At 40.6% G+C, this 22,377-nt stretch overlaps 1 protein-coding gene across 4 annotated transcripts in view; it reads left to right on the top strand.

Annotated features, from left to right (window-relative positions):
- opcml (opioid binding protein/cell adhesion molecule-like) overlaps positions 1 to 22,377 on the top strand; it is a 436,379-nt gene that overhangs the window by 329,445 nt on the left and 84,557 nt on the right. The gene's annotated exons all lie outside the window — the stretch shown is intronic.

Here is a 22,377-nt window from a genome sequence, read left to right as displayed (position 1 = left end):
TCAACCCACTTGTCATCTGTGAGAGAAGTTCGGAGCGCGGCCTTAAGCGACCAGTGGAAACGCTCGCACATCCCGTTAGCCTGCAGGTGGTAATGAGTGGTTCGGTGGACCTTGACCCCCAGGCTGTCAGCCATGGCAGACTAAAGCTGAAATGGGGACTGAAACGCGAAACCCACGTTGACAAAAATGACCTGGCCACCGCTGCTGCTGTAGTGGACACCAGAGGCACTGCCTCGGGCCAGCAGGTTGTGCGGTCCACTACAGTCAAAAGGTGCGTGAAACCTTGTGACTACAACAGAGGACCAACCAGGTCCACATGCACATGATCAACATGCCTCCCTGGGATGCGGAAGGATTCGAGGGGCGCCTGCGTGTGCCTATGGATCTTAGCGCACTGCCATAGGATGTACGCTGATGCCCAGTCTTTCAACGATTTACGAAGGCCCGGCCAAACTAACCTAGAGCTGACCAGCTTGACCGAGGCCCGGACGCCTGGATGAGAGAGGGAGTGTGCTGAGTCGAAAACGCGACAACACCACGAAAGGGGAACTACAGGACACGGACGGCTGGTGTAAACATCGCAAAGCAGGCTAGGCCTGCCATTCCACACGGGTCTGTCCTCCAGTACAAGGCCAGTTTGTGCAGACCGAAGGGCAAAAACGTCCGGGTTGGCATGCTGGTCAGCAGCCATAGTCTATGCCAACATAAATGGGAGAAACAGCCACACAGTTGGACTTACCAGCCACGTGCTGAATGTCTGTTGTAAACTCGGAAATGGCTGCCAACTGGCGCTGCTGGCACGCGCTCCACGGGTCAGAGACCTTGGACATCGCAAACGTCAAGGGTTTATGATTGACGTAAACGGTAAAGGTACGACCCTCAAGAAAAAAACGAAAATGCCGCGTTGCGAGGTGCAGGGCCAGCAACTCCCTGTCAAAAACACTATATTTGCGCTCACTGTCCCTGATCGTGCGACTGAAAAAGGCGAGCGGTTGCCAGACACCAGAGACCCGCTATTCTAACACTGCCCACGGCCACGTCTGACGCGTTGGTGGTCAACGCAATCTCCACCGACAGAAACGGGTGAGTCAGCAGGGCGGCGTGAGCGTGGAATGAGATAAACTAGTTGGAGGAAAAGCTCGCAAACTCCACACAAAAATTTAAAAACTGAGATTCATACCAGGATTGTTTCACTGTGAGGCCACCATTAATGTCATGTTTGGGCTTTTGATGATTTGACTTTGAACTGTTTTTTTGTGGAATGTTTAAACAGCAAACATCTTTACTGACTTTTTAAAATTATTTTTGAAGAAGTTTGAATTTATTTTGGATTTTCTATAATCCAAACACAAGTATCCAAAAAGGGTCAGTTCAACGTTCAGCTGGCTTTTATATACATTTAAGTCTGTGTGGAGGTAAACACAGACGACACGAGAGCTCTCGATTAACACTCCTCATTTATTACTCATCACCACACAACTGAATGCTTTTCCCTCCAAAACACAGCAATAACACTTCCTGAGGACTGGGTGTGAGTGGAGCCCTCCAGTGGTCCACCACATCTGCACAGATACATTTTATGCTAGCAAAGATAAATTATGCATTGTAATCAATCATGTTCACTAAGGAGACATTAATGGGCCTTGGTTCTGTCAAGCTGAAAGACATTGTAAAGCTTTCAGCACCACTTATTAAACGATTTAAATGAGTGTATGTATATATTTGAGCCTTTATGGATACGTTTGGCCCTGTGTAGAATATATAAAATTTTAAATAAATTCAAACTTTTAAGTCATTAAAGAGGTGTGCTGTACAATCATTTCACCCTGGAAAAAGAGCTATTCAAAGAAATCATTAAACTTCTAACACAGCTATAGATATACTAATTAGCATAAGACATGACTGGCTCATATTTGACCTCTTTTCTGATGAAAGATGGTAATATTTGTTCAACATGGAAGCAAACAGTGCTTTTCTTTAAATAACGGAAGGAAAACCTATGATTGTGTTTAGAGACTACACGTTATTGTATCATTTCACATGTGGATTTTATCTGAATATTCAGCTCAATTAACACAACAAAAGGTATATTCAGTTCCTCTTTCTAATCCATGTGTTGTAGTTTAATCCCATTATTCTATAAAACAGAGTCACAGAAATAAACTAGCCTATTTAAGATGTACCCTGCCTCTCCAGGGTACATCTGCATAAATCTAGAATAATTCAATTAAGTAAAACTACAAATTTAAAACCCTTTTTTCTTTTAACTTATTTTTTCTGGATCATCTAAATGCATTTCATGCACAAACCCTTGGTAGTCAGGTTTTAGTGGAAGCTACAATAGCAAAGCAAGTTTTGCAACCCTACTGAGTTAAACTATGAGGAAACTATGAAGCCTACATATCATTCGGCCAATATGGGTCCAGACCACGGGAAGCCTCTGCATGACCATTGTTTGCCACTATGGGGGAGCCCTTTAATTCAAATGATCGCAGAGATCATAAATTTGAGGGAAACATATGGGTTCCCCTAACCTGGATTCCTATAGGTTAGACTGTGACACTCATTCAGTTCATTTATAAAACAACTTATACTGACTGTTGTTGGTTTTGTGAAGTGTAACAATGTGGCTGGGTTTTTCTGATTGGGACTCAAACCTTTCTCTGCCATAACAAGAAGGAAAAAAGACAAAGCATTGACCCTTTCAGCTCAATGCACATTGATCTAATAAGCTTCAGGGCTCATTATATAGTATAGAGCGGTTTCTCTCTTCCTAGCAAAATGCAAGTAATGAGGCATTTGAAATATTCTACAACATTAGGATAACTGAAATTTGAGAGTAAATCCTATAAGCTTTGCTTGTGTAATACATTTAAAAGTGTTCCCTTTTCCCCTGAGGCTGGGATTTCCATTTCTCCCATTTTTCACCTACAGAGGTAGATGGCTTTTTGGCCTGAGCTGTGGTGTTTTCATTCTTCCTGCTTTGTATAATGGTGTTTCACTGGCTTTCATTCGTATCAGTCCTCTGATGTTTTACATGTTACATGTTACAGTTAAAACTGGAGTATCCAATAATCATTAATTCAAAGTTGGTAAAAGAACCTATTTGTCATGTCTGTGATGATGTAGATCAAAGGAAAGATTCCAGGCTTTGTGTTCTGCCTGCAGCTAGTGTCACAGCTTTGCTGGCATTTTGTGATTTGGGGTCTTTTTAGCTACGTTCACACTGCAGGTGTAAGCGCATCAAATCCGACTTTTTTGACCCTATGCGACCCATAGCCGATCATGGTATGACAGTTTCAAATCCGACCTAGGTCACTTTCGTATGTGGTCCTGAATCCAATACATATCTGATGTTTTAGAAAGCGACTGCTGTTTGAATGGTTGTGCCGCATTAAATCCGTCTTTTACGTCACTGACACAAGACAGACACCAATTCAGCGCCTGAGAAGCGCTCGAGAAGACATCGTGAACGCTTCCTGGCCATCCCGTGTAGATGTTAGTGAAACTGTTGGGAAGACAACGTTGGAGAAACGTGAACATTTTATTTGTACTGTATAATCTACTATCCTTTGAAGCACCGCTCCTCTGTAAAACAGCAATAAGGATAATTATTTGGCCATATGTAAATAACAAAATAACTTTATAACTTAAAGCAAAATTGGGAAACGTAAAGTCCAAAACAAGTCTTTATATTAAGGGCCATCAGTCAAACAATACTGTTTGGTCTAGGTCTAAACAGAGCGCGTTGTGTGTGACGTCTTCTTTTGCACATGCAGGTCGCTTTGAGGGTTCACACTAGAGCGTGTTTGCTGTCACATTTTATTTGTAGTGTGAAAAAAAATCAGATTTGATCAAAAAATCGGAATTGAGCATTAAGACCTGCAGTGTGAGTGTAGCCTTTGTTTCCATATAAGAGGGCAAGAACATTAATGTTTGTTTATTTAGCCTCATCTAGGTTTGTGCAGGAAACAAAAAAAGTGTTAATTTGCACTACAAAATCTACTCATGGCATATGCACAGCTAAAAAAGGAAGAGTTCAGACTATAGCATCACTTAATGCTGATTTAACCTTCTGAGTTAACCTGGGATATTGATCTGGTGACTTAAGTAGCGGAGGGGGTTGTTAGTCAATTTCAGCTGTATAGGTATTAATGTAATTAACAACAGGTGCACTAGATGAATAACAATGAGACAACCCCCAAATCGGGAATGGTTTTTTTTACACCACTTTTAGATTTGGCTAGGGTCAGTGTCCTGCTGATACAGGGTGGGCCATTTATATGGATACACCGTAATAAAATGGGAATGGTTGGTGATATTAAAGTCCTGTTTGTGGCACATTAGTATATGTGAGGGGGGAAACTCCTCAAGATGGGTGGTGACCATGGTGGCCATTTAGAAGTCGGCCATCTTGGATACAACTTTTGTTTTTTCAGTAGGAAGAGGGCCATGTGACACATCAGACTTATTGGTAATGTCACAAGAAAAACAATGGTGTGCTTGGTTTCAACGTAACTTTATTCTTTCATGAGTTATTTACAAGTTTCTCTTTGTTCACAGCCATTGACATGTGGAAGAGGTTAACATGGAGGAGTGGATCAAAATTGTGTTGATATCTGGTGAACGCAGTAACCGGGTCATTGCAGCAGATTTCAATGCAAGACACCCTACGAGACCACCCATCTCCCATGCTACAGTTAGCAAACTGCTTGCTAAGTTTCGTGAAACTGGTTCAGTGTTGGATTTGCCAAAATGTGGACGCAAGAAAACTGTCACTAATGAAGAAACATCAGTGGCTGTCCTAGCTTAATTCAGCAAGAGCCCACAGCGTAGCACTCACCGCATGTCACTGGAGAGTGGCATTAGTCGAACATCCCTTCGGCAGATATTAGCTACTCACAAATGGCACCCTTACAAACTCCAGCTACTGCAGCATCTCAACGAGGATGATCCAGATCGGCGCACAGAATTTGCAGAATGGGCAAAACAAAAATTGGAACAGGACCCTCAGTTCATGCAGAAGTTTTTGTTCAGTGATGAGGCAAACTTTTATGTGAATGGTGAAGTTAACAAACAAAATCACCGCTATTGGTCTGACACTAGCCCACATTGGATGGATCCTTCCAAGACTGTTGGAACAACAAAGGTGATGGTTTGGTGTGGTATATGGGGTACAACGATAGTGGGTCCATTCTTCATCAATGGAAACCTCAAGGCCACTGGATATTTGAAATTGCTACATGGTGATGTGTTTCCCTCTTTATGCACTGAAGCCGGCGTGTTCCCTGAGTTTTTCCAGCAAGATGGTGCACCACCACATTATGGGTGCCAGGTTTGAGCATTCCTAGATGAACAGTTTCCTGGAAAGTAGATTGGTCGTTGTGGGCCAGTTGAATGGCCCCCAAGGTCTCCCCATCTGACCACCTTAGACTTTTATCTTTGGGGTCATCTGAAGACAATTGTCTATGGTGTGAAGATACGAGATGTGCAGCACCTGAAACTACGGATACTGGATGCCTGTGCTGGCATTTCTCCTGCGGTGTTGCTATCAGTGTCTGAAGAGTGGGAGAAGAGGGTTGCATTGACAATCTAACACAATGGGCAGCACATTGAACACATTTTATAAGTGGTCAGAAACTTGTAAATAACTCATGAAAGAATAAAGTTACGTTGAAACCAAGCACACCATTGTTTTTCTTGTAACATTACTAATAAGTTTGATGTGTCACATGGCCCTCTTCCTATTGAAAAAACAAAAGTTGTATCCAAGATGGCCGACTTCTAAATGGCCACCATGGTCACCACCCATCTTGAGGAATTTTCCCCCTCACATATACTAATGTGCCACAAACAGGACTTTAATATCACCAACCATTCCCATTTTATTACGGTGTATCCATATAAATGGCCCACCCTGTAGAATAAGGTGACACTTTGACACTCCAAACTCTGTCATGTATCTGGATTAAATCCTTACACCCATTGTCCGACCTTACAGTGGTGCAATGGTTCATTGGTTACTACAATGAAATTTGAGCAAAACAGACTAGCCTGCAGCATTTCTTTTTTCTCGCTTTGATTTTTGGGCTGTGTTTGAACTCAATTTTCATTAGGCATCTTCTCATTCCTACACTGTAAAAATAAATTGCAAAATAAAAGTATTTTACTGTTTTATTACATTTACAGTTTTGTACTGTTCTTCTAGAATATCATTAAATTTACATAAATAGACTGTGATTTTACATTTCAAATGTAAATTAACGTAAAATCACTGTAAATGCAATAAAACATAATTTTCTTGTTTTTTAAATGTATTTGTCTGTACATATGCAAATTTAGATTGTTAAAATACATTCAGAAATGCATCATAATTTCACAAATATTTGTCTGTTATTTGAAAGATTGTTAAATTCAAATGTAATGCTATGGGAAAATATATAAAATGATTCTTATAAACTTTTTTTTACATCAAATAATTATTATTATTATTGTTGTTTAGGGCAATCATGGCTCAAGAGTTGGCAGTTCGCCTTGTAATCAGAAGGTTGCCGGTTCGAGCCCCGGCTCGGACACTCTCGGTCGTTGTGTCCTTGGGCAAGACAATTCACCTACTGGTGATGGCCAGAGGGGAATTATAAAGTGGAATTGTAACACTTTGAGGGTCTCAAAAAGCGCTACATGAATGCAATCCATTATTATTTAAACCAACTGTTAACTGTATATTTCTGTAAATTTAACTATTATTATTCATATTGCCGCATTCATTGACCTTGTTTATAGGTAATTTCATTGTTTAATCACGTTAAAATGTTCCTAATTTAATGTTTAAAAGCACTTGAAAAAGGCAAAATCCCATGTTAGGGTAACAAACTGTATTGTCATTACTGAAAATAACCGTATTTTCATGAGAAATATTTTTTATGTTATTTTCTGGTATTATTTTGGCGCCCCAGCTGCCAGAATATTACTGTTTTTTTAGGATTTTTTTTTTTTACAGTGTAATATATAACCTAGTCCATAAAAGTGTAAATATTCACCTACAGTTTTTTCAGGGTGTTTCTTTTTTGTTTTAAGCAGTATACAATGATACCAGAATGGCTTGTTTTTATCCTCTAACTGGTGTTTCAAAATTACACCAAAAGCTATGTCTTGTATGTCTGCAATCTATGTATTCATCTACTGCACACTGTAACCAAAGCATTTTATTTTTTGTTTTGTTTATGCCTATCAAAGTTTCTAATAACCACAAAGGTGACACTAGATATCAGTAGAAAAAAATCCAGTATACAACAAATACACTTTGTCTTTGCATGTGCAGATTGGATTGACCGTTTGACAGCTCACTCTCAGTTGTCTTTATTTGTGCACCCTTATTAGCATAAATTTGGACTGCCAACCTTCTGAACATCAGTGGTGAGCATACTGACAGTTAAATCAATTAAATGACAAAAGTCCACAAGTTTTGTTAGATGAAAATAAAGAACCTAAATGTTCAAAAGACATGTTACAGATATTAGTATATCTAGTCTAATATGAAAAGCTGCTGCTGACCTCTCTGTTGCATTCAACCAAACATTGTGTTGTTGTGACCAGGTCCACGTAACACCAAATGAAATATCACTGGTGATGAATTCCTGGTTATAGACACTAACGCAGTGATGCTTATACAGCGGTCCCCAAATCAGCCAAATCTTTGCCAAAGGAATAGAAGTCGATCACAAAAACTGCAAAACTAATATACACTCAACAAAAATATAAACGCAACACCTTTGTTACTGCTCCCATTCCCCATGCGATGGACGTAGAGACCTAAAATTCATTCCAGATACACAATATAACCATCCCTCCCAAACAGTGGTCACAAATCAGTCCAAATGTGTGGTAGTGGGCACATCTGCTATATTGAGATAATCCATCCCACCTCACAGGTGTGCCACATCAGGATGCTGATCTGACATCATGAGTAGTGCACAGGTGTACCTCAGACTGCCCACAACAAAAGGCCACCCTGGAATGTGCAGTTTTTTGCGCTATTGGGGGTCTGGGGACCCAGAACCGGTCAGTATCTGGTGTGACCACCATTTGCCTCATGCAGTGCAACACATCGTCGCATGGAGTCTATCAGATTGTCAATTGTGGCCTGTGGAATGTTGGTCCACTCCACTTCAATGGCTGTGCGAGGTTGTTGGATATTCGTGGGAACTGGTACACGCTGTCGTATACGCCGGTCAAGCACATCCCGAACATGCTCAATGGGTGACATGTCCGGTGAGTATGCTGGCCATGCAAGAACTGGGACATTCTCAGCTGCCAACTGCCCTGAACAATGTGAACCATGATTCATCCGTGAAGCGCACACCTCTCCAACGTGCCAGACGCCATCGAATGTGAGCATTTGCCCACACAAGTCTGTTACGGCGACGAGCTGGAGTCAGGTGAAGACCCCGATGAGGACGATGGGCATGCAGTTGAGCGTCTCTGAGACGGTTTCTGACAGTTTGTGCAGAAATTGTTTGGTTGTGCAAACCAATTGTTCCAGCAGCTGTCTGGGTGGCTGGTCTCAGACGATCTTGGAGGTGAACCTGCTGGATGTGGAGGTCCTGGGCTGGTGTGGTTACACGAGGTCTGCGGTTGTGAGGCCGGTTGGATGTGCTGCCATATTCTCTGAAACGCCTGTGGAGACGGCTTATGGTTGAGAAATGAACATTCAATGCATGGGCGACAGATCTGGTTGACATTCCTGCTGTCAGCATGCCAATTGCACGCTCCCTCATTGCTTGTGGCATCTGTGGCATTTTGCTGTGAGACAAAACTGCACATTCCAGGGTGGCCTTTTGTTGTGGGCAGTCTGAGGTACACCTGTGCACTACTCATGATGTCAGATCAGCATCCTGATGTGGCACACCTGTGAGGTGGGATGGATTATCTCAATATAGCAGATGTGGCCACTACCACACATTTGGACTGATTTGTGACCACTGTTTGGGAGGGATGGTTATATTGTGTATCTGGAATGAATTTTAGGTCTCTACGTCCATCCCATGGGGAATGGGAGCAGTAACAAAGGTGTTGCGTTTATATTTTTGTTGAGTGTATGTACATATATATATATTCGTTACGATCATTTAATATTGCAGAATTGTGGGGTGAGCTCCCTTCATCTGTATTTTAGAAGTGAAAAAAATTGTAAGTTGAGGCTGAGAGCCACACTGGACTGTTTTGACACATTACTTAATGCCTTAGGGTTGCCCGTAGCTATTGAGGCTTTGTTGAAACCCGACACATTTTATCTGTCCACACCTTAACACTGAGGGTTTTGTCTATTTGGAATTTTGATCCAGAAATGTGTGGTTGTACTTGCTGAGCTATAATCTTCTCTTGATAACACTCATACAGTATCATAATATTGCATGTCATCAAATTCCCATGCTATTGATAAATACCATTTTCAGCCCTTTACTTGTACTTAGCATGCCCAGAGCACAGCTTCTATTACAGTCTGAAAGTATGTATTTTTAATTTTGCAGGCTTGAATTCCATGCTTTTTGCAGGCTTGAATTGCATGAAGGATCATTTGCACATTTATGAGCGTAACACGAGCAAACAAGTTATCACTGAACCCAAACTAATTCCCAGGATAAAACCTTTGCATATATCTTTGGCAATATGCCAATGTCCATGCAAGATCTAGTTGTTTTTTAGAAATGCATAAACCTGCTTTTCTTTTTTCTGTGAGCCGTCAGCGACACCCTTTTAAGAGATAATGAGCAAATTTTTCTGGGTTTAGCATTTTCTTCTCGGCTGAGACAAACCGGAAGTGCAAAATATCAGGGCACTGTCTAATGGTAATGAATTCAAATACCTAATGGTGGTTGGGGAGAACTCTTGATTTGGCAGCATTTGGTTTAAGCATAGTCAGCATGCGGAATGATAAACATAATGAGGGAACAGTGTTATCATGGTACACTGCTACAGTGCTATAAAACTCCTGTATGTGTTATATAGCCATATAGTTTGTAGTATCTGCTGTACTGACTCCCATGAAGTGGTTGTAAAAGTCATTACTGATATAACACTCCTGCTGGCAGCAGACACTGAGCATTGAAGGCACATTGAAGGTCAGATCCAGAATTTATTTTCTATTGACTCCAACAAAAATATGGTTCTCCAAAATATACAACCATCAGAACACACTTCACTTATTTTGCAGACTTGAGAAAATAGTGAGTGCGAACTTATAATTCTGTTTTCTATACATTTGGTACATGCAGATTTCAGAAGTGTGGTTGAAAATTATTGTTTTTCATGGATTTTCTGTTGCTGCACCATTCTTCCAACTGCTTGGGAAAAGATTCAGAATACTCTACTTACACCACAGGAGGCATTACATTTTAATTCGGCACAAACCAAACAAACTGTTGTGAAAACATGACCCCAAACACACAAAACTGAAGTTAAGGATGAGAAGAGAAAGGCAGGGAAAGAAGGGATATGCAAGATAATGCTGTGTTTTGTTCCCTCTTTCCATTTTTTAAAGTGCACATTCACCACTGTTCTTTAATTTTCCTGTGACTATAAGCCATGCAGCATGAGAAACACTCTTCTCCATGTAAGGCTGATCTAATATGACTTTGACAAGACATCAAGTCCAAGCTTTGATCTGTTGGAATTGAATAGGTGGAATATTAAAGATATTAAATATTAAGTATACTGACAAGAAACTGTATATAGATTAAGAAACATTGACAGGTGAAATGAATAACACTGATAATCTTTTCATAGTGTCCATGAAGTTGATCTGTTAGAAGGAGTATAGATTAGATTAGATTAGATTAGATAGAACTTTATTAATCCCTCGGGTGGGTTCCTCTGGGAAATTCGATTTCCAAAAAGCACAGCACTGACAGAAGTTTCAGAGTTACAGAATATTATATATATATATATACACATACATATATATATACATATACATACATACACATATATATATACATACACATATATATATATATACATATACATACACACACATATATATATATATATATATATATATATATATATATATATATATACATACATACATACATACATACATACATACATACATACATACACACACACACACACACACACACACACACGCACACACATATATATAAATACAGAGACAATATAAATAAAATATACGAAGGGGATAAATAGAATAAATAGGAATAAAAAATAAAATACAAGTGAATGAATTGCACATTTCGAGTATTGAGGTCTATTGCACTGTTGACTATTTACAAAAGTATTGCACAAAAAGGTATTGCACAGTGAGGTGAAGAGGCACTACAGCTTAGTTGTTCCCCCCTCCTTTGTCCTCCTGTTTCCCCTCCCTCTCCCCTCCAGAGAGGAGTTAAACAGTTTGATGGCGTGTGGGACAAAGGAGTTTTTAAGTCTGTTAGTTCTTGTCTTGGGGAGAAGCAACCTGTCACTGAACAGACTCTTCTGGTTGTTAATGGCCGTGTGCAGAGGATGCCTGGCATTGTCCATAATGTCCATCAGTTTCTTTAGTGTCCTTTTCTCTGCCACTGTCACCAGAGTGTCCAGCTTCATGCCGACCACAGAGCTAGCCCTCCTGATCAGTTTTTCCAGCCTGGATGAGTCCTTCTTTGCTGTGCTGCTCCCCCAGCACACCACAGCATAGAAAAGTACTCCAGCAACCACTGACTGGTAAAACATCCTCAGGAGCTTCCTGCAGATGTTAAAAGACCTCAGCCTCCTGAGGAAGTACAGTCGGCTTTGGGCTTTTTTATACAGGTGCTCTGTGTTGCATGACCAGTCCAGTTTATTGTCCACCCACAGCCCGAGGTATATTGGAGAAACATAACAATTTGAGTGAGTTTGATGAGAGCCACATTTTGTTGGCTAGACAACTGGGTCAAAGCATCTCCAAAACTGCAGTGGTATCTATCAAAGTGGTTCAACGGATAGGATCATGAAACATTTCTGGTAAATTGCATATTAGTGGGCAATACTGCAGGTTGAAAAAGATCTTTAACCTCACTGCTTACTGGAGATGTGAATTGAAAACTGTAATTGTAAATACTACTACTGATAATTGTAACTACTGGTTCCCAGTAGTTCATTTCTTTGACATTGTTAGTCTCTCTGCATATTGATTCTGGATATCAGTTCTACTTGCATTTGCTCTGGCACTACACTCAGCTGACTTTAGTTCCTGCGCCAGAGATAGAAAATAGTGGCACAGTCTACAATATGGATAGACATAGACATTTTTATTGCACAAAAAAGGATGAGAGCCAATGTTAAAGTGCAAACTTCATCCAGGAAATGAAAAAACAGAATTATTCAACACAATAATAAAATGAATAACACAAATTCGGCTCTTTGCAAGGACCTGTACTGACAGCATGCTAATGCTAAACTAGCCATGAACCATAGTAACGATAAAGCTGAGTGAATGCCGACCCCAGCCTAGTGGCCAGAGCCTGAACTTCAATAGGTAACAAATGAATGACCAGTCACATAGCCTCTGTTTCTACCTGTTCCTGTTTCTAAAGTAGAATCACTGTGCCGAACACTTTAAAGTCTCTTTGTGCTTGTTTTCATCTTTGCTTTGTGTTGTCAGCTTTGTGTTCACACATAAATACTAAGAGAAAGATCATATGTGTGTCCTTATTAGGATAGTGATTTGTGGTGGTGTGTGGGACTCTATCATATTCATATATTGTTAAATGATGATTGCTAGACAACATGTTTCAGGTCATTTTACAGAGAAATGTGTAAGTAATGTAATGTGCACTATAACAAATTGCTTTGTCCTACAAGTAATTAAGTAATGTACTGCATTATTTTTAAGAAAAAAGTTGTATGCAATACGTGTAACACATTACTATTTTTAGTAATAACCCCAATAATGATCACTACAATTAGTGGAAATACCTCCAACTTGCACATTTGACCACACAGCATTTAATTTTCATAAATGTAATCTGTTTAATATGCTGCTTAGCAATGGTGGTGACTCTCAAAGTGGAGCCAGTGAGAACCCAACGAGAATCAATAAGAGAACTAGTAAGGAATCCAATTAATAGGTGATATTGATAATGGAATCTAAATCACTAAATTTCTATCAGTTCCCATCATTGCTGGTTTGCCCTTCTCATCCTGTTTATTCATGCTGGATTGTACAATAATTACACTAAGGTTGGCTATAGTAGCATTTCAAATGTTTTCAGAAGTCTGCATGTGAATTAAAGTTAGCATAAATATTCTTTTGTGGAGAAAGACAAAAAGAACAATTTGGTTAGCATCTACCACTGAGCTCTTGTACTCAAGGTGGAAAACAATTTAATATGCTGCCTTTTCATAGACAGTGTAAAAGTGGGTACAGCTGTGTCACAATTTAAAGAGCTCCACATTATGTTATTAGATGTTAAAAATGCATTAACCAAAATGCATTAAAAATGCATTAACAACGCCAGCACTGCTAGCCACCCATATTCAGTAAAATGAACATGTGAATGAAAGTCTGTACTTGTAAGGAATTAAAGAGCTCTCAGTCAACGTGCTTGTAGTGCTGATCACAAGGTAATATATTTACACTATGCATCATGTTCCTTCATTTGGTTTCACTTCAGTGCTACTATTATTACTTTAGCCTGGATCCGGGAACATAACATACAATGGGTCCCATATGAAAAGGTGCCTTTGAACTGAGAAAGCTGGTACTGTGGAAGCCGGTGTTGTGCCTTCTACCAATCAGCAGGAAAACAAACTTAGTTTTTTTCCACTTCACCGGAGCATGAGTAGCCCCCCACCCACAGCCTCTGCCTTTGTGTTTCATCACATTTCTCATGCTCGAAGGTTTGGATCTCTTTCTGCTTCCTTCCCTTGAAGTTGGGTGTACCTCTGAATTAACAACGACCCCTGACAAGACACTAAATCTGACAAAGTTAACTGTCATGGATGTCTATTGCTCTGAGATAAGATGGCAGATTAGAAAACTCAGTGACAGTGATTCCTTTTATGTTACAGTTGCATAATAATTTGCTATGACGGAAGAGTTAGCGTCTATTATAGATTTGGTGACTGTTAGCACAGGAGCAGAGGCTTTGATGTTGGCATATGTCAAAGGTTCAGAGTCATCCTAAAACAACTCTGAGTAGAGGCGCTATGTTTCCTTTATTTTCTTCACACTATCTATTCACATCTGCAATAAATCAAATGTTTGATTTCACTTAAATATTTCTAATTGTCTTGTTTTACCTAGAAGTTTCATAAAAGCAGAAACCACAAAGGTGCTGTATTTCAGAATGAATGAGCTCTTTAAATGCATCTGAAATCAGTACTACAAAATCCAAGGAGTTTGTTTGTTGCTGTCTTTGATTCTCTATGTGACTCCTGCATCTCACACATGACATCAATTCAATTTTTTCAGTTTTATTTGTTGACCAAATCACAATAACAGTCGCCTCAAGGTGCTCTATATTTTAAGGTAGACCATATACATACAGAGAAAAACCTAACAATTATATAGCCCCCTATAAGCAAGCACTTTGGTGACAGTGGGAAGGAAAAACTCCCTTTTAACAGGAACAAACCTCTGGCAGAACCAGGCTCAGGGAGGGGCGGGGCCATCTGCTGCGACCGGTTGGGGTGAGAGAAGGAAGACAGGATAAAAGACATGCTGTGGAAGAGAGCCAGAGATTAATAACAAGTATGATTCAATGCATAGATATGAGGGGCCGTACAAGCCAAAATTCATTCTTTCACTCTCACACACATACATTCTTCTTTCACACACTTATACTTTCACTCTCACATACATATATTTTCACTCTCACATACATATATTCTTCTTTCACATACATATACTTTCACTCTCACATAGTTTTATTTTAATTTTTATATTTAGATCTTTATATTCTCATGTTTACACATATTTGACTGATTTAATAGTCGACGCGTCATTTGAAGCTTTGTAAGATCACTTTTCCTTCATTTTTGCGTTTACCTGTGGACGGGATTATTTTTTAAAACGGAAACGGAAAATCTCCGTTTTCAAAAATACCTGTGTAAGTGTGGACGTAGCCGAAATCTTTTATAATAATAAATAGGTTTGAACGTCATGGGAGTGCGCATTGTGCTGCCTGCAGTTACTCTTCCGGCCACATGGTTCGCTTTTGGTAGCACCCTCAGTAAACTATGTAGTGCTTTTAAAGACACCTCAAAACGATACTTTCTACTAGAAAATGGCATATAATAATAAACACAGAATACCATATTTTTAGATTATAAAAAGAAAACAGTAAGAAAGAAGTTAGCTATAGGACATCATCTTTCATTGAGCACAATGGCTAGCTGCTAATAAGCTAGCACACGCGCCGACTTAAAAGTTGGCAGCTACACAATTTCTCCTCTAAAACAAGGCACTTTTGAAAAGACCTGGCTATATTGTCAAAAAAAAAAAATAGTATTCAAGCAGAGAAGAGAATGGTAGCACCACCAAAAGTTCAAAAAACAACTGTTACAAGCTTCTATGATAAATAGCATTATAGATTTAGCTGATAAAGAAATACACAATTGGATATATGGAAAAATAATATGTTACCTTACCTGAAGGTGTAGTTTTATCCAAAAAGTACAGAGAGGCCAAGAGCAGCTGCATTCATTTAGGTGATCCTGAAAGAGCGCAAAATTTTCAAAGAAGGCGGACCGTTGTGTAACTCAGTAACTTTGTGTTCTTGTGACAAAGACTGCTTTGAGAGAAAATAATTTAGGTTCACCACACGAATAATAATTGCAGTAACGCTGGAGTGCTACATTTGCGTTGAATGAGATTAAAAATAATGTTTAAGCTTAAAGAGGGGCTTGAATTGATTTCTTTGAGTTTACAAATACTTAAGTGCAAAAATGTACTCCTCCTACCCCCAGTGCCCCAACAAACTCATTCATTTTGTGTTCAGAATCAGCCTCTGCTGGTTTTGAATAATTTTAGGTTTACACAAAGAAAATCAAATTAATTTGGTATTTTTTAATTGCATTTGTGAACAACTAACATAATTTGCATGTGTTCTTTGAAAGGAGGACCTGAATCTGTTTTTTGAGTGTGGAAAGGACTGCGGACTATAACGGACTATAAACGACCAGCTTCTTCAATGATGAATGCAGATGCTTCACTGGCTGATGAGCTGAACACGTTTTATGCTCGCTTCGACGCCGCAGTAATTAAAACAACAAACGGCTGCGCGCGCTCGGAGTGCACCAGTGAAGAAAATGCATTCGTCATCACAGAGCATGCCGTGAGGAACACCTTCAGGAGGGTGAACACCAGGAAGGCAGCAGGACCAGATGCAATCCCTGGCCGGGTCCTTAGAGCCTGCGCTGATCAACTAGCACCGGTGTTCACGGAGATCTTCAACCTCTCCCTGGCCCAAGCTGTGGTTCCCACATGCTTCAAACAGTCCATTATTGTCCCTGTTCCAAAGAAACAACAGCCCGCTTGCCACAATGACTACCGTCCAGTAGCACTGACTTCAATTGTGATGAAGTGTTTTGAAAGACTGATGAGAGATCACATCACTTCTTCACTTCCTGCCACCATCGACTCACTTCAGTTTGCTTACCGGACTAATCGTTCCACAGACGATGCCATATCTCACCTGCTCCACACACCCCTGAGTCACCTGGACACTGGCAGAGGGAATTATGTTAGGATGCTGTTCGTGGACTACAGTTCAGCATTCAACACAATAATTCCCTCTAAGCTTTTCACCAAGTTGACGGATCTAGGACTCAGCTCATCACTGTGTCAGTGGCTCCTCAACTTCCTCACAGACAGACCCCAATCAGTGAGGGTGGGAAAACAAGTCTCCCCCTCCATCTCACTCAGCACTGGAGTGCCTCAGGGCTGTGTATTAAGCCCCCTGCTGTACTCACTGTACACTTATGACTGTGTAGCCACATCCGACACCACCTCCATTGTCAAGTTTGCTGACGACACTGTTGTTGTGGGCCTGATCTCCGACAACATCGAGATGGCCTACCTGGAGGAGATTAGGAACCTGGAGACCTGGTGCCAGGAGAATAACCTCCTCCTAAACATCAGCAAGACTAAGGAGCTGATCGTGGACTTCATTACAAAGCAGGCGAGGAATTACAAACCCCTCATCATCAGTGGCACGCCAGTGGAGAGAGTGGACAGTTTCCGATACCTGGGTGTCCACATCACTCAGGACCTGTCATGGTCCTGTCACATCAACACCCTGGTTAAGAAAGCCCGTCAGCGTCTCTTCTTCCTCAGAAGACTTAGAGACTTCCATCTGCCACTGAAGGTGCTCAAGAACTTCTACTCCTGCACCATCGAGAGCGTCCTGACGTCAAACATCTGCACCTGGTTTGGGAACAGCACCAAGCAGGACAGACGAGATCTGCAAAGGGTGGTGCGCTCGGCAGAACGCATCATTCAATCAGAGCTCCCTGACCTGCTGTCCATCTACACCAAGCGGTGCAAGTCCAAAGCTAGGAAGATTATGATGGACCTCTCCCATCCCAACAATGGACTCTTCTCACTGTTGAGGTCTGGGAAGCGCTTCCGCTCCCTTAAGGCCAAAACAGAGAGAATGAGGAGGAGCTTCTTCCCCCAGGCTATTCGGGGCCTGAACCAGGTGTAGGACTGGACTCTCCCAAACACGTCACTATAAGACTGGACTCTCACACACGTCACCACACGCACCACCACACATTTCCTATAATCCTATAATTCCTATAATTTATAATCCTTATCTTTATAATCTCTTCTGCTATTTGCACATTCTTTACTGTACATTCCTAAGTTAATTTGTAAATTTTTGTAGTAAACTGTAAATTGTAAATATTGTAAAACTTTTCTTCTGTCATTTAATGGTCGGGCATTGTACAGCTACAAGCATTTCACCCCCATGTCATACTGTGTATGGTTGTGTGTGTGTGTGACAAATAAAATTTTAATTTGAATTTGAATTTGAATTTGAGAGTGAGCTGTTTTGGTGGAGGCACATTCTTGGAGTATGTCTTGTTAGTTTCTGTTTTTAAATCAGGACTTGAAGTAGTTTAAATGATAATTGTGCTATCTCTGCTGAAGTAAATTGGGAGCAAAGGCTCCCAATCCTTCCTAATCCCCTTAGTAGGAGTGGGAAGATGAGCATGGATGTTGTTGCTTAGCTTATTTTAGGTACCTACTTTCCAAACATCTAGAAATATCCATCTACACATTTTGCTATTGCATTTTCTGACACTGGCATTTGTCATAAATGTATGATTTATCTTCTCAAACACATCATTGCAAGTCATTCTAGCCATGCATACTATATTATTATGTACTTCTTCTTGTGCCATTAGGATAACACATTGTAGCATTTCTGTTCCTTTCCATGTGAATGAAACCCATTTACCAGTAGAATGAAGGTTAAAATTAGAAAAAAATATTGCAGAGAAAATCATTCTCAGCACTTTTGCCTAGATGTTCAACAAATATTAAAGGAAAGCATTAGTTTCCTCCTTTGATCGCTTCTGGATTTCATTTTCTAATTAACTACTTACTATAAAACCTTGGTTGTGCTGATATGAAGGATGATGCATCCCCAGCCACAAGCCACAACTTAGCAAGCCCGGTGGCAGGGGAGGTATGTTTTTTTTCAATCACCTGCCTACTGGCATTATCAAGCTGGAGACCCTTCACTTACTCTGCAAACAGATGCTACTTCATTAAATTCTGTGGTCACTATAACAATGGTTCCAAACCGCACCACCCACCACAACCATCCCATTCCATTTAAAACTTCTTAAAAGTCCAGTATGTTACATTTTCCTCTCATTGAATCATACATTCATTCCATGGCATTAGTTTAACTGCTGTAAGCAAAAGATAGAGAAGTCTCTTAATTGCAGTTTAATGCAAGGCAACAGTACAGCATCCGCATCACTGCAGCCGCAGTCCAACTCCGTCTGCCCATCTCCCGCTCCCCTCACTAGTGAACAAGACCCCGTAATATTTAAATTCCTACACTTGGGGCGATAACTGGCCCCTGAGTTGGAATGGGCACTTCACCCTTTTCTGGATGTGGACCATGGTCTAAGACTTTGAGGTGCTGATTCTCATTTACATCGGGTCTCACTTAGCTCTGAACCGCTCCAGTGCGAACTGGAGGCCACCTCCTGATGAAGCCAACAGAACTGCATCATCTTCAAAAGCAGAGATGAGAAGCTGAGAAGAAATTCTGTCCATAAAAATGAACAAAATCTGTCACAAACGAGTTCCAAAAAATCAGAAGTAGTGATGCCATCTTGATGGTGTAAATTATCTGTGAAGCCTGTTGGGAAAACAGGACCCAAATGCAGGACTTCCAGAACAAAGACAATGAGTATATTTTGAGTGTAAAACAATACAGTGCAAAACAGTTTCAATATCAGCAGTGACTTTCCAGTGCAGTGAATTCTTTTCTAAAAGCTGTTGCCACAGCTCCCACAGCAACATTTACGAAAACACACTTGGCTCCCTCGACACGCTACACAGTTTCCTGAATATGAACAAAACACAGCTGTTAATGTCATGAGAGAAGGGGATTGGACCCAAAATGCAGACTCAATAGGCAGAACAACTAAAACACTGCTTTATTGCTGGATGTCCTAATACAAAAACAAAACTGGGAAAACATCGGAACTAAACTAATGAACATAACAACGCAGGACAGAGGCCGACGCTGAATATACACAAGGGCAGATGAGGAAACAAACCACAGGAGGAAACAGACTGACCATAAACTAACAAGACAGCTGAACATGAAACATGGTAAATGGCCTGCATTTGTATAGCGCTTTTCTAGTCCTTAAGGACCCCAAAGCGCTTCACACTACATTCAGTCATTCACCCATTCACACTCACATTCACACACTGGCGATGGCAAGCTACATTGTAGCCACAGCTGCCCTGGGGCGCACTGACAGAGGCGAGGCTGCCGGACACTGGCGCCACCGGGCCCTCTGACCACCACCAGTAGGCAAACATGGGGTTAGTATCTTGCCCAAGGATATTTGGCATGCAGCCAGGAGGCAGCCTGGGATCGAACCACCGACCTTCTGATTAGCGGCTGACCTGCTCTGTCACCTGAGCTACAGCCACCCACTAAACATAGGACAAGAGACTGTCAAACTGAAACAGGAAATAGTGGCACACAGACAGACGAAACCCAGGAAACAGAGGGAGAAGAAATGGGGCCCATGACTGGAGAAACAGGCAACTAGACAAACATCAAGACAAGACTGACCTAACTAGGAGAATACTGAGGGAAAGACACAGAGATTTGATAAAAAGACATGAACTGGACCAACACCCAATACAACCTAAACTAGAAATACTAAATAAACTCCAGTGTGTAAGCAAAATAAACTAGAAAATATAAAATACACTGAGAACATAATGAATAAACTAGACTCAAGCATCTTAAGCATCTCCGCAAAGTGTGGTTGCATTGACCTCTGCTCCTTGGAAATGTGTTGTAATATTTTTTTGCGTCCATCCAGTCAGTCTTCCTGTATCGTTAGCATTCGCTTGACAGGGCTCAAATCCACTGGGTCCTGTTTGGTAATAAATATATAATCTTAAATGCTTTTATGCTGATTATATTGGTTTATATAAGAGAGGCCCAGACTTCAGTGTAAAACTAGGTTGCAGGCTGACAGGAAATTACATGCTTTTGCAGAGCGTGCTTTTGCAGCTAGAAAGTGAAACCAACTAGGCTGTTTGATCGAAACTTAAAGTTTGGTGTGATGTAGAGAGCGAGTATATAAATACCTAGGCTTCCGTTTGTGCTTCAGACCTGGGGTTGTGTGTTTTGTGTTCAGGTCTCCATATCCGGATATGTAAAATAAAGATCATTTTTAAAGTAAAAGGACCACTTTGAGCCCTGTGTCTTTCTTGGCCGTAAAGAATACTAAAGAACCGGAATTTAATAGTCCATTCTGGCTGGATCATTCGGTCAAATCTGTCAGGAAAATAGGACCCAATGCAGGACTCCCAGAATGAAGACAGTGAATTTATTTAGAGTATAACGTAATCTTTTCAGCAGTGACTTCCCAGCTTCCAGTACAGTGACTCCTCTTCCAAAAGCTTCTTTCTCCACAGCTTCCACAGCAATATTTACAATAACACACATGGCTCCCTCCACATGGTTCTCCTTACTTGCCAAAACACAGTTGCACGAGCTGACTGTTGCCACACAACGATCCAGTGTTGACTGAAGCACAGCCACTCTGTTAAGTAGGTCTCTAGTGATGAGCTACAAACATGTGATCATTGTCAGGTGTGGCTGGCTTCAGAGTGGAAAACTGTCAAGGCCCCATGTTCATATGAAGGCGAGAACATGTGCACACACACACGCACATAAACGTACAAAGAGGGAAAGCAGGGACAATGAGCAACAACAAACAAAAATAGAAGCATCAGGTGAGGACATGAGGACTAAAACATTACCACACCTGCAAAATAATGGCTAATAAAATGGATCACTTTATAGTCCAGTGAAATAAGCCCTATAATAGTTATTTCTAACATATTTTTCTTGGAGTGTTCAATAGTAGCTTTGCATGATTAAAAAACGTTTTTTCTTATATTCCTCCTTGGTGCAACACCTCGCTCCTTCTGTCATTCTATTAGCGCATTCCTGAATAATTTTAGAGTTAGGGGACAATCGCTTTTTCACACAGGGCCAATTATGTTTCAATTTCTTTCTCCTTAATCATAAACACCTTCATCTAGAAACGTTTGTGTTTACTTATGTTATCTTTGTCTAATATTTAAATTTGCTTAATAATCACATTTAAGTGTGACAAAAATATAGGAAATCAGGAAAGGGGCAAACACTTTTTCACAACACAGTAACATTAATACTATAAATGTGGCCAGGTTTGTACTCTAAGGAGCTTGGAAAGAAAAGCGTCTGGACGTCTTTAAGTTGCTTGAAGACGTTTCAACTCTCATCCAAGAAACTTCTTCCGTTCTAGGGCAGAATGGAAGAAGTTTCTTGGATGAGAGTTGAAACGTCTTCAAGCAACTTAAAGAAGTCCAGACGCTTTTCTTTCCAAGCTCCTTAGACTACAATGACCTGGATCACTGAGAACCTTCACAGACCAGGTTTGTACTGTTGTATTTTTGTTTTCTTGATATGAAATTATTTATGATCAATTAAGGCACATGCCCATTCTCATCTGTCCTTTTCTTCTATGAATGTCAACCCAGCATTTTGGGCTAATGTGGTTTTAAAGTTCAAGTCAATATGAGAGAGTTAAATTACAGTGAAGGACAGTAACGTCTAACCCTTGACTTGA

Source organism: Aulonocara stuartgranti (assembly GCF_965226115.1).
Source record: "Aulonocara stuartgranti genome assembly, chromosome: 10".
NCBI classification, from domain to species: domain Eukaryota; kingdom Metazoa; phylum Chordata; class Actinopteri; order Cichliformes; family Cichlidae; genus Aulonocara; species Aulonocara stuartgranti.
This window is presented reverse-complemented; position numbering and strand designations above follow the sequence as displayed.